The following is a 12,245-nucleotide window of genomic DNA, read 5'->3' as shown; positions in this document are numbered from 1 at the left end:
GAAATTCGTGAATCTGAAAATTGTGATGAAGTACTTTATGAAGCGATTCACGATAGACCTTTGAATAAAAAGCATGATTGCAATGATTTTATTATAAATTCTATTGATGTAAATTGTGGTAATAATATGCAAAACCCTAATCTTGGGGATGCTAGTTTTGCTATGTCCTCTACTTGTTGCAATGATCATGATTGGGGTGATAGTGCTTCTTATGATCTTGAAAATTTATTTAAGCCTCGTGATGAATATGAGATTGATAATAGTGTTTGCAATATTATTGAAAGTGGGTTTGGAAGACTGTCAACTTTAGATCCCACATATTTGGATAATGTTCAATCTTATGAAGTTTTTGATAAAAGTGGGTTCGGAGAGGTCATGACTTTATTTTATGTTAATCCCACTATTTTGGAAGAGTGTCAACTTCACATGCTTGTGGATCGTGTTGAAAATATGTTATGTGCGAGTTATACTGTTGAATTTGAATATTACCCCACATGTAATTATTATGAGAGAGAAAAATATGGTTGTAGAAATTTTCATGTTACTAAATTACCTCTCGTTATGTTGAGATTGTTATTGTTTCTCACTTCTTTCTTGCATATGCTAGTTTTTGCTTGTCTTGATAATTTATTTGCCTATAAGATGCCTGTGCATAGGAAGTATGTTAGACTTATATGTGTTTTTCATATGCTATATGATGCTCTCTTTGTGCTTCAATTCTTGTCTTTCACGTGAGCATCATCGAAATTATTAATGCCTAGCTAGGGGCGTTAAATGATAGCGCTTGTTGGGGGGCAACCCAATTTTATTTTTGTTCCTTGCTTTTTTTTCCTGTTTAGTAATATATAATTTATCTAGCCTCTGTTTGGATGTGTTTTTATGTTTTAATCTGTGTTTGTGCCAAGTAGAACCAATAGGATCTTCTTGGGTGGTAGGTGTTTGATCTTGCTGAAAAAGACAGAAACTTTGCGCTCACAAAAATAATTGTTAAAATTCACCAGAATGAGATAAAATACCAATTCTTTTTGAATTAGATCAATATACAAATAGTCCAGGTTATCTTAGTTATTCAGAAGTTTTGGAGTTCCAGAAGTATTCGAACAAATCAGATTGCTACGGACTGTTCTGTTTTTGACAAATTCTGTTTTCGTGTGTTGTTTGCTTATTTTGATGAATCTATGGCTAGTACCGGGGGGTATGAACCATAGAGAAGTTGGAATACAGTAGGTTTAACACCAATATAAATAAAGAATGAGTTCATTACAGTACCTTATTGTGGTGGTTTGTTTTAGTTCGCTAATGGAACTCATGAGATTTTCTGTTGAGTTTTGTGTTGTGAAGTTTTCAAGTTTTGGGTAAAGATTTGATGGATTTTGGAATAAGGAGTGGCAAGAGCCTAATCTTGGGGATGCCCAAGGAACACCAAGGTAAAATTCGAGGACAACCTAATTCCTAAGCTTGGGGATGCCCCGGAAGGCATCTCCTCATTCTTTTTCGTTCATCGGTAACTTTACTTGAGGCTATATTTTTATTCACCACATGATATGTGTTTTGCTTGGAGCGTCTTGTATGATTTGAGTCTTTGCTTTTTAGTTTACCATAATCATCCTTGCTGTACACACCTTTTGGAGAGACACACATGAATCCGAATTTATTAGAACACTCTATGTGCTTCACTTATGTCTTTTGGGCTAGATAATCTTGCTCTAGTGCTTCACTTATATCTTTTTGAGCACGATGTTGGTTTTATTTTATAGAAATTATTGATCTATCATTCTTCACTTATATTACTTTGAGAGTCTTATAGAACAGCATGGTAGTTTGCTTTGGCTATAAAATTAGTCCTAATATGATGAGCATCCAAGATTGGTATAAAAAACTATCATATAAACTGCATTGAATACTATGAGAAGTTTGATTCTTTATAATTGTTTTGAGATATGAAGATGGTGATATTAGAGTCATGCTAGTTGAGTAGTTGTGAATTTGAGAAATACTTGCTCTAAAGTTTGTGATTCCCGTAGCATGCACATATGGTCAACCGTTATGTGATGAAGTCGGAGCATGATTTATTTATTGATTGTCTTTCCTTGTGAGTAGCGGTCGGGGACGAGCGATGGTCTTTTCCTACCAATCTATCCCCCTAGGAGCATGTGCGTAGTACTTCGTTTTGATAAGTAATAGATCTTTGCAATAAGTATGTGAGATCTTTATGGCTAGTGTTGAGTCCATGGATTATACGGACCCTCACCCTTCCACCATTGCTAGCCTCTCTAATACCACGCACCCTTCACGGGTATCATACACCCACCATATACCTTCCTCAAAACAGCCACCATACCTACCTATTATGGCATTTCCATAGCCATTCTGAGATATATTAACATGCAACTTACCACCGTTCCGTTGTTATGACACGTTTCATCATTGTCATATTGCTTTGCATGATCATGTAGTTGGCATCGTATTTGTGGCAAAGCCACCTTTATAATTCTTTCATACATGTCACTCTTGATTCATTTCATATCCCGCTACACCGCTGGAGGCATTCACATTGAGTCATATTTTGTTCTAAGTATTGAGTTGTAATTTTTTAATTATAAGTAAATAAAAGTGTGATGATCATCATTAATTATTAGAGCATTATCCCAAGTGAGGAAAGGATGATGGAGACTGTGATTCCCCCATAAGTCGGGATGAGACTCTAGAAAAAAAAGAGGCCATAAAAAGCAAAAAGGCCCAAATGAAAAAAATTAGAGAAAAAGAGAGAAGGGACAATGTTACTATCCTTTTACCACACTTGTGCTTCAAAGTAGCACCATGATCTTCATGATAGAGGGTCTCCTATGTTGTCACTTTCATATACTAGTGGGAATTTTACATTATAGAACGTGGCTTGCATAATCCAATGATGTGCTTCCTCAAATTGCCGTGGGTCTTCGTGAGCAAGCAAGTTGGATGCACACCCAGGTAGCTTCTTTTGTTGAGCTTTCATACACTTATAGCTCTAGTGCATCTGTTGCATGGCAATCCCTACTCACTCACATTTATATCTATCGATGGGCATCTCCATAGCCCGTTGATATGCCTAGTTGATGTGAGACTATGTTCTCCCTTTTTTGTCTTCTCCAGAACCACCCTTCTATTCCACATATAGTGCTATGTCCATGGCTCATGCTCATGTATTGCGTGAAGATTGAAAAAGTTTGAGAAAATCAAAAGTATGAAACAATTGCTTGGCTTGTCATCGGGGTTGTGCATGATTTAAATATTTTGTGTCATGAAGATAGAGCATAGCCAGACTATATAATTTTGTAGGAATAACTTTCTTTGGCCATGTTATTTTGAGAAGACATGATTGCTTTGTTAGTATGCTTGAAGTATTATTATTTTTATGTCAATATTAAACTTTTATCTTGAATCTTTCGAATCTGAACATTCATGCCACAATAAAGAAAATTACATTGAGAATTATGCTAGGTAGCATTCCACATCAAAAATTCTGTTTTTATCATTTACCTACTTGAGGACGAGCGGGAATTAAGCTTGGGGATGCTTGATACGTCTCCAACATATCTATAATTTTTGATTGTTCCATGCTATTATATTATCTGTTTTGGATGTTTAATGGGATTTACTATGCACTTTTATATTATTTTTGGGACTAACCAATTAACCGAAGGCCCAGTGCAAATTGTTGTTTTTTTTGCCTATTTCAGTGTTTCGCACAAAAGGAATATGAAATGGAATCCAAACGGAATCAAACCTTCGGGAGAGTTATTGGAACAAACGCAATCCAGGAGACTTGGAGTTGATGTTAAGTAAGCAACGAGTAAGCAACGAGGCAGGGGGGCGCCCAGGGGGTAGGTGCGCCCCACACCCTCATGTGCCCCTCGTGGCTCCACCGACCTACTTCTTTCGCCTATATATACTCATATACCCTAACAACATCCGGGAGCATCATGATACGTCTCCGTCATATCTACTTTTCCAAACACTTTTGCCCTTGTTTTGGACTCTAACTTGCATGATTTGAATAGAACTAACCCGGACTGACGTTGTTTTTCAGCAGAATTGCCATGGTGTTATTTTTGTGCAGAAATAAAAGTTCTCGGAATGACCTGAAAATCAACGGAGATTATTTTTGGAAATAATAAAAAATATTGGTGAAAGAATCAAGGCCAGGGGGCCCACACCCTGTCCACGAGGGTGGGGGCGCGCCTACCCCCTGGGTGCGCCCCCTGCCTCCTGGCCCCCCTGGTGCTCCACCGACCTCAACTCCAACTCTATATATTCACGTTCGGGCAGAAAAAAAATCAGAGAGAATGATTCATCGTGTTTTACGATACGGAGCCTCCGCCAAGCCCTAATCTCTCTCGGGAGGACTGATCTGGAGTCCGTTCGGGGCTCCGGAGAGGGGAATCCGTCGCCATCATCATCATCAACCATCCTCCATCACCAATTTCATGATGCTCACCGCCGTGCGTGAGTAATTCCATCATAGGCTTGCTGGACGGTGATGGGTTGGATCAGATTTATCATGTAATCGAGTTAGTTTTGTTAGGGTTTGATCCCTAGTATCCACTATGTTCTGCGATTGATGTTGCTGTGACTTTACTATGCTTAATGCTTGTCACTAGGGCCCGAGAGCCATGATTTAAGATCCGGCAACACCGAAGTGACAATAATCGGGACCACTCCCGGTGATGACCGTAGTTTGAGGAGTTCATATATTCACTATGTGTTAATGCTTTGGTCCGGTACTCTATTAAAAGGAGGCCTTAATATCCCTTAGTTTCTATGAGGACCCCGCTGCCACGGGAGGGTAGGACAAAAGATGTCATGCAAGTTCTTTTCCATAAGCACACGTATGACTGACACGTCTCCATCGTATCTATAATTTTTGATTGTTCCATGCCAATATTCTACAACTTTCATATACTTTTGGCAACTTTTTATACTATTTTTGGGCCTAACATATTGATCCAGTGCCCAGTGCCAGTTCCTGTCTGTTGCATGTTTTTTGTTTCGCAGAAAACCCATATCAAACGGAGTCCAAACAGGATAAAAACTGACGGAGATTTTTTTGGAATATTTATGATTTTTTGGAAGAAGAATCAACGCGATACGATGCCCGAGGGGGCCACGAGGTAGGGGGGCGTGCCCCAGGGGTCAGGCGCGCCCTGGACCCTCGTGGTCACCCCGTAAGGCGATTGGAGCCCTTCTTTCGCCGCAAGAAAGCTAATTTTCGGATAGAGATCGTGTCCGAAATTCAGCCCAATCGGAGTAATGGACCTCCGGTTATAAAAGAAACAGTGAAAGGGAAGAATCCAGAACGCAGAAACAGAGAGAGACAGAGAAACAGATACAATCTCGGAGGGGCTGTCGCCCCTCCCATGCCATGGAGGCCAAGGACCAGAGGGGAAACCCTTCTCCCATCTAGGCAGAAGGTCAATGAAGAAGAAGAAGAAGAAGAAGGGGGCCCCTCTCCCCCTCTATTCCAGTGGCGCCGCAACACTGTCGTGGCCACCATCATCATCACCGCTATCTTCACCAACACCTCCGCCATCTTCACCAACATCCCCATCACCTTCCCCCTCTATCTACAACGTTCCACTATCCTGCAACCCGGTGTACCCTCTACTTGAACATGGTGCTTTATGCTTCATATTATTATCCAATGATGTGTTCCCATCCTATGATGTCTGAGTAGATTTTTGTTGTCCTATCGATGGTTGATGAATTACTATGATTGATTTAATTTGCTTGTGGTTATGTTGCTGTCCTTTGGTTCCCATCAAATGATCGCGCGCATGGATCACACCATAGGGTTAGTTGTATGTTGATAGGACTATGTATTGGAGGGCAAGAGTGACAGAAGCGTCTACCTAGCATAGAAATTGATGCATACGGGATTGAAGGAGACCAATATATCTTAATGCTATGGTTGGGTTTTACCTTAATGAACGTTAGTAGTTGCGGACGCTTGCTAATAGTTCCAATCATAAGTGCATAGAATTCCAAGTCAGGGATGACATGCTAGCAGTGGCCTCTCCCACATAAAACTTGCTATCAGTCTAGTAAAGTAGTCAATTGCATAGGGACAATTTTGCAACTCCTACCACCACTTTTCCACACTCGCTATATTTACTTTATTTTGTCTTTATCTAAACAGCCCCTAGTTTTTATTTACGTGTTGTTTATTATCATGCAAACCTATCCAGAAATACCTACAAAGTACTTTTAGTTTTATACTTGTTCTAGGTAAAGCGAACGTCAAGCGTGCGTAGAGTTGTATTGGTGGTCGATAGAACTTGAGGGAATATTTGTTCTACCTTTAGCTCCTCGTTTGGTTCGACACTCTTACTTATCGAAAGAGGCTACAATTATAATCACATAGAAACAGCCATTTGTAGATTGCTCTTTTGCTTCACTTATACTTGTTAGAGCGTGGGCATATCTTTTGTAGAAAGAATTAAACTCTCCTGCTTCATTTATATCTATTTAGAGAGATGACAGGAACTGGTCATTCACATGGTTAGTCATAAAATCCTACATAAAACTTGTAGATCACTGAATATGATATGTTTGATTCCTTGCAATAGTTTTGCGATATAAAGATGGTGATATTAGAGTCATGCTAGTGGGTAGTCGTGGATTAGTAGAAATACTTGTGTTGAGGTTTGTGATTCCCGTAGCATGCACGTATGGTGAATCGTTATGTAACGAAGTTGGAGCATGAGGCATTTATTGATTGTCTTCCTTATGAGTGATTGTCGGGGACGAGCGATGGTCTTTTCCTACCAATCTATCCCCCTAGGGGCATGCGTAGTAGTACTTTGCTTCGAGGGCTAATAAACTTTTGCAATAAGTATATGAGTTCTTTATGACTAATTTGAGTCCATGGATTATACGCAGTCTCACCCTTCCATCATTGCTAGCCTCTTCGGTACCGTGCATTGCCCTTTCTCACCTCGAGAGTTGGTGCAAACTTCTCCGGTGCATCCAAACCCCGTGATACGATACGCTCTATCACACATAAGCCTCATTATATCTTCCTCAAAATAGCCACCATACCTACCTGTTATGGCATTTCCATAGCCATTCCGAGATATATTGCCATGCAACTTCCATCATCATCATATACATGACTTGAGCATTTATTGTCATATTGCTTTGCATGATCGTAAGATAGCTAGCATGATGTTTTCATGGCTTGTCTGTTTTTTGATGTCATTGCTACGCTAGATCATTGCACATCCCAGTACACCGCCGGAGGCATTCATATAGAGACATATCTTTGTTCTAGTATCGAGTTGTAATATTGAGTTGTAAGTAAATAAAAGTGTGATGATCATCATTATTAGAGCATTGCCCCCAAAAAAAGGCCAAAGAAGCCTAAATAAAAAAAGGGGGCCAAAGAAGCCCGCAAAAAAAGAAAAAAAAAGAGAAAAATGGGCAATATTACCATCCTTTTACCACACTTGTGCTTCAAAGTAGCACCATGTTCTTCATATAGAGAGTCTCTTGAGTTATCACTTTCATATACTAGTGGGAATTTTCATTATAGAACTTGGCTTGTATATTCCAACAATGGGCTTCCTCAAATGCCCTAGGTCTTCATGAGCAAGCAACTTGGATGCACACCCACTTAGTTTCAGTTTGAGCTTTCATATACTTATAGCTCTAGTGCATCCGTTGCATGGCAAGCCCTACTCCTCACATTGACATCAATTGATGGGCATCTCCATAGCCCGTTGATTAGCCGCGTCGATGTGAGACTTTCTCTTTTTTTGTCTTCTCCACATAACCCCCATAATCATATTCACTTCCACCTATAGTGCTATATCCATGGCTTGCGCTCATGTATTGCGTGAGGGTTGAAAAGGCTTAAGCGTGTTAAAAAGTATGAACCAATTGCTCGGCTTGTCATCAGGGTTGTGCATGATTTGAATATTTTGTGTGGTGAAGATGGAGCATAGCCAGACTATATGATTTTGTAGGGATAACTTTCTTTGGCCATGTTATTTTGAAAATACATGATTGCTTTATTAGTAGGCCTGAAGTATTATTGGTTTATGCCAAATGATAGACTATTGCTTTGAATCACTCGTGTCTTCAATTCATGCCATGATTAGATTACATGATCAAGATTATGCTAGGTAGCATACCACATCAAAAATTATCTTTTTTATCATTTACCTACTCGAGGACGAGCAGGAATTAAGCTTGGGGATGTTGATACGTCTCCGTCGTATCTATAATTTTTTATTGTTCCATGACAATATTCTACAACTTTCATATACTTTTGGCAAGTTTTTATACTATTTTTGGGACTAACATATTGATCCAGTGCCCATTGCCAGTTCCTGTCTGTTGCATGTTTTTTGTTTCACAGAAAACCCATATCAAACGGAGTCCAAACGGGATAAAAACTGACGGATACTTTTTTAATATTTATGATTTTTGGGAAGAAGAATAAACACGATATGATGCCCGAGGGGGCCACGAGGTAGGGGGCGCGCCCCAGGGGGTCAGGAGCGCCCTGGACCCTCGTGGCCACCCTATAAGGCGGTTGGAGCCCTTCTTTCGCCGCAAAAAAGCTAATTTCCGGATAGATATCGTATCCAAAATTCAGCCCAATAGGAGTTACGGATCTTCGGTTATAAAAGAAACGGTGAAAGAGCAGAATCCAGAACGCAGAAACAGAGAGAGACAGAGAGACAGATCCAATCTCGGAGGGGCTCTCGCCCCTCCCATGCCATGGGGGCCAAGGACCAGAGGGAAAACCCTTCTCCCATCTAGGGAGGGGGTCAAGGAAGAAGAAAAAGAAGAAGAAGAAGAATAAGAAGAAGAAGAAGAATAAGAAGAAGAAGAAGAAGGGGACCCCTCTCCCCCTCTCTTCTGGTGGCGCCAGAACGCTGCTGTGGCCACCATCATCATCACCGCGATCTTCGCCAACAACTCCGCCATCTTCACCAACATCCCCATCACCTTCCCCCCTCTATCTACAGCGGTCCACTCTCCCGCAACCCGCTGTACCCTCTACTTGAAGATGGTGCTTTATGCTTCATATTATTATCCAATGATGTGTTTCCATCCTATGAAGTCTGGGTAGATTTTCCTTGTCCTATCGGTGGTTGATGAATTGCTATGATTGATTTAATTTGCTTGTGGTTATGTTGTTGTCTTTTGGTGCCCATCATATGAGCGCCCACATGGATCACACCATAGGGTTAGTTGTATGTTCATAGGACTATGTATTGGAGGGCAAGAGTGATAGAAGCTTCTACCTAGCATAGAAATTGATGCATACGGGATTGAAGGGAGACCAATATATCTTAATCCTATGGTTGGGTTTTACCTTAATGAACGTTAGTAGTTGCGGATGCTTGCTAATAGTTCCAATCATAAGTGCATAGAATTCCATGTCAGGAATGACATGATAGCAGTAGCATCTCCCACATAAAACATGCTATCGGTCTAGTAAAGTAGTCAATTGCTTAGGGACAATTTCGCAACTCCTACCACCACTTTTCCACAATCACTATATTTACTTTATTGTGTCTTTGTCTAAACAGCCCCTAGTTTTTATTTACGTGCTCTTTATTATCTTGCAAACCTATCCGGAAACACCTACAAAGTACTTCTAGTTTTATACTTGTTCTAGGTAAAGCGAACGTCAAGCGTGCGTAGAGTTGTATCGGTGGTCGATAGAACTTGAGGGAATATTTGTTCTACCTTTAGCTCCTCGTTGGGTTTGACATTCTTACTTCTCGAAAGAGGCTACAATTGATCCCCTATACTTGTGGGTTATCAATGACTATATTCAGAATACATGCCTACATTATATTGATGAATTGGAGCTAGTTCTGTGTCACCCTATGTTATAATTGTTGCATGAATAATCGCATCCGGCATAATTCTCCATCACCGATCCAATGCCTACGAGCTTTTCACATATTGTTCTTCGCTTAGTTACTTTACCGTTGCCACTGTTACAATCACTACAAAACTGCTACTGTTACTTTTGCCGCCGTTACCGTTACTTCCATACTACTTTGCTACTAAATACTTTGCTGCAGATATTAAGTTATCCAGGTGTGGTTGAATTGACAACTCAACTGCTAATACTTGAGAATATTCTTTTGCTGCCCTTGTGTCGAATCAATAAATTTGGGTTGAACACTCTACCCTCGAAAACTGTTGCGATCCCCTATACTTGTGGGTTATCAAGACTATTTTCTGGCGCCGTTGCCGAGGAGCATAGCTCTATTCTTTGAGTTACTTGGGATTTATATCTGTTGGTCACTATGAGGAACTTGAAAGACGAGAAAACCAAAATTTATCCCTCAACTACGAGGGGAGGTAAGGAACTGCCATCTAGCTCTGCACTTTATTCACCTTCTGTTTTGAGTAAGCTTGCGACCTAAACCTGCTTCTGCTATTAATTCTGATATGTCGCATGTTATTGATGAGGCCACTTCTGCTATGCATGATACTTATGATGAAACTACTTCTATGCTTGATACTATTGTGCCACTTGGTGAATTTCTTGCTGAACAACTTGCTAGGGCTAGAGAGAATGAAATTATTGAAACTGATAATATTGATGAAAGTGATGACGAAGATTCTCCCCCTGGATATGAATTGCCTGTTGTGCCTGTTATGGATCAAGAAACTGCTAGAGACTTTCTTACTTGCAATGATAGAGGTGGTATTAAAAAATTATTAGCTAAGCTTAAAGAAAAAACTCTGAATGCTAGAATGAAATATGATCCTGCTTAAGCTACTTCATCTATTTTTGTTACTGATAAGAATTATGATTTCTCTGTTGATCCTGATATAATCACTTTGGTTGAATCTGATCCTTTTTATGGCTATGAATCTGAAACTGTTGTGGCACATCTTACTAAATTTAATGATATAGCCACCCTGTTCACTAATGATGAGAAAACTCGCTACTATTATATCCTTAAATTATTTCCGTTCTCATTAAAGGGTGATGCTAAGATATGGTTTAATTCTCTTGATCCTGGTTGTGTGCGTAGTCCCCAGGATATGATTTATTATTTCTCTGCTAAATATTTCCCCGCTCATAAGAAACAAGCTGCTTTAAGGGAAATATATAATTTTGTGCAAATTGAAGAAGAGACTCTCCCACAAGCTTGGGGGAGGCTTCTCCAATTACATAATGCTTTTCCTGCTCATCCTCTCAAGAAAAATGAAATACTTGATATCTTTTATAATGGACTAACTGATGCTTCCAGAGACCACCTAGATAGTTGCGCTGGTTGTGTTTTCAAGGAAAGAACTGCTGATCAAGCTTAAATTCTATTGAATAATATGTTGACTAATGAAAATAATTGGACACTTCCTGAACCAACTCCTAAGCCAACTCCGAAGAAAAGGGGTATTCTATTTCTCAGTCCTAAAGATATGCAAGAGGCACAGAAATCCATGAAAGAGAAGGGTATTAAAGCTGAAGATGTTAAGAATTTACCTCCTATTGAAGAAATACATGGTATTAATTCATCACCTATTGAAGAAATACATGGTCTTGATAACCCGACACAGGTAGTAAAGGGGTTGTTATTGATTGCAATAAAGGCAATGTCACTTTTCATGTTAATGGCAATGAGCATACGGTACACTTTCCGAGGAAACAACCTCAGGTTCATAGTATAAACTCTTTTGGAAAAATTCCAACGATTATTATTGGAGGTTTCGAATTTCCTCTTCCTACTGTCAAGAAGAAATATGATATTCTTATTGTTGGGGGCGTTCATATCCCCGTTGAGGTAACCTAGTGCTATTTGAAAATTCTCCGGTTTCATGCGATTCGGAATGAGTTTGTTAACAGGACTTGATCAACCTTGTTAGTGGATTCCTTTTGATGAGCATGAGATGGATGAAGTTAGAAAACACAACCTTCTGTACTCTCCTTTTACTTTCTATAATTTAGATTAAATAAAGCAAAAATAGTATTTTCTGTTTGTTTTCTGAATTATCCGTGCAATGAAAAAATACCCCGAAAATAAAAGTTCTCTAAATGCCCCGAAAATGAAATATGATTTTTTTTCCTGGAATATTTGAGAATATCTGGCACTGAGAACACTTCAGGGGGAGCTGGCACCTGGCCACGAGGGTCCAGGGCGCGCCCACCCCCCCGGGTGCGCTCGTGATACGTCTCCAACATATCTATAATTTTTGATTGCTCCATGCTATATTATCTACTCTTTTGG

Source organism: Triticum urartu, chromosome 3A (assembly GCF_056163025.1).
Source record: "Triticum urartu cultivar PI428250 chromosome 3A, HENAU_Tu73, whole genome shotgun sequence".
Classification (NCBI taxonomy): Eukaryota; Viridiplantae; Streptophyta; class Magnoliopsida; order Poales; family Poaceae; genus Triticum; species Triticum urartu.
Note: the sequence above shows the minus strand (reverse complement) of the source record.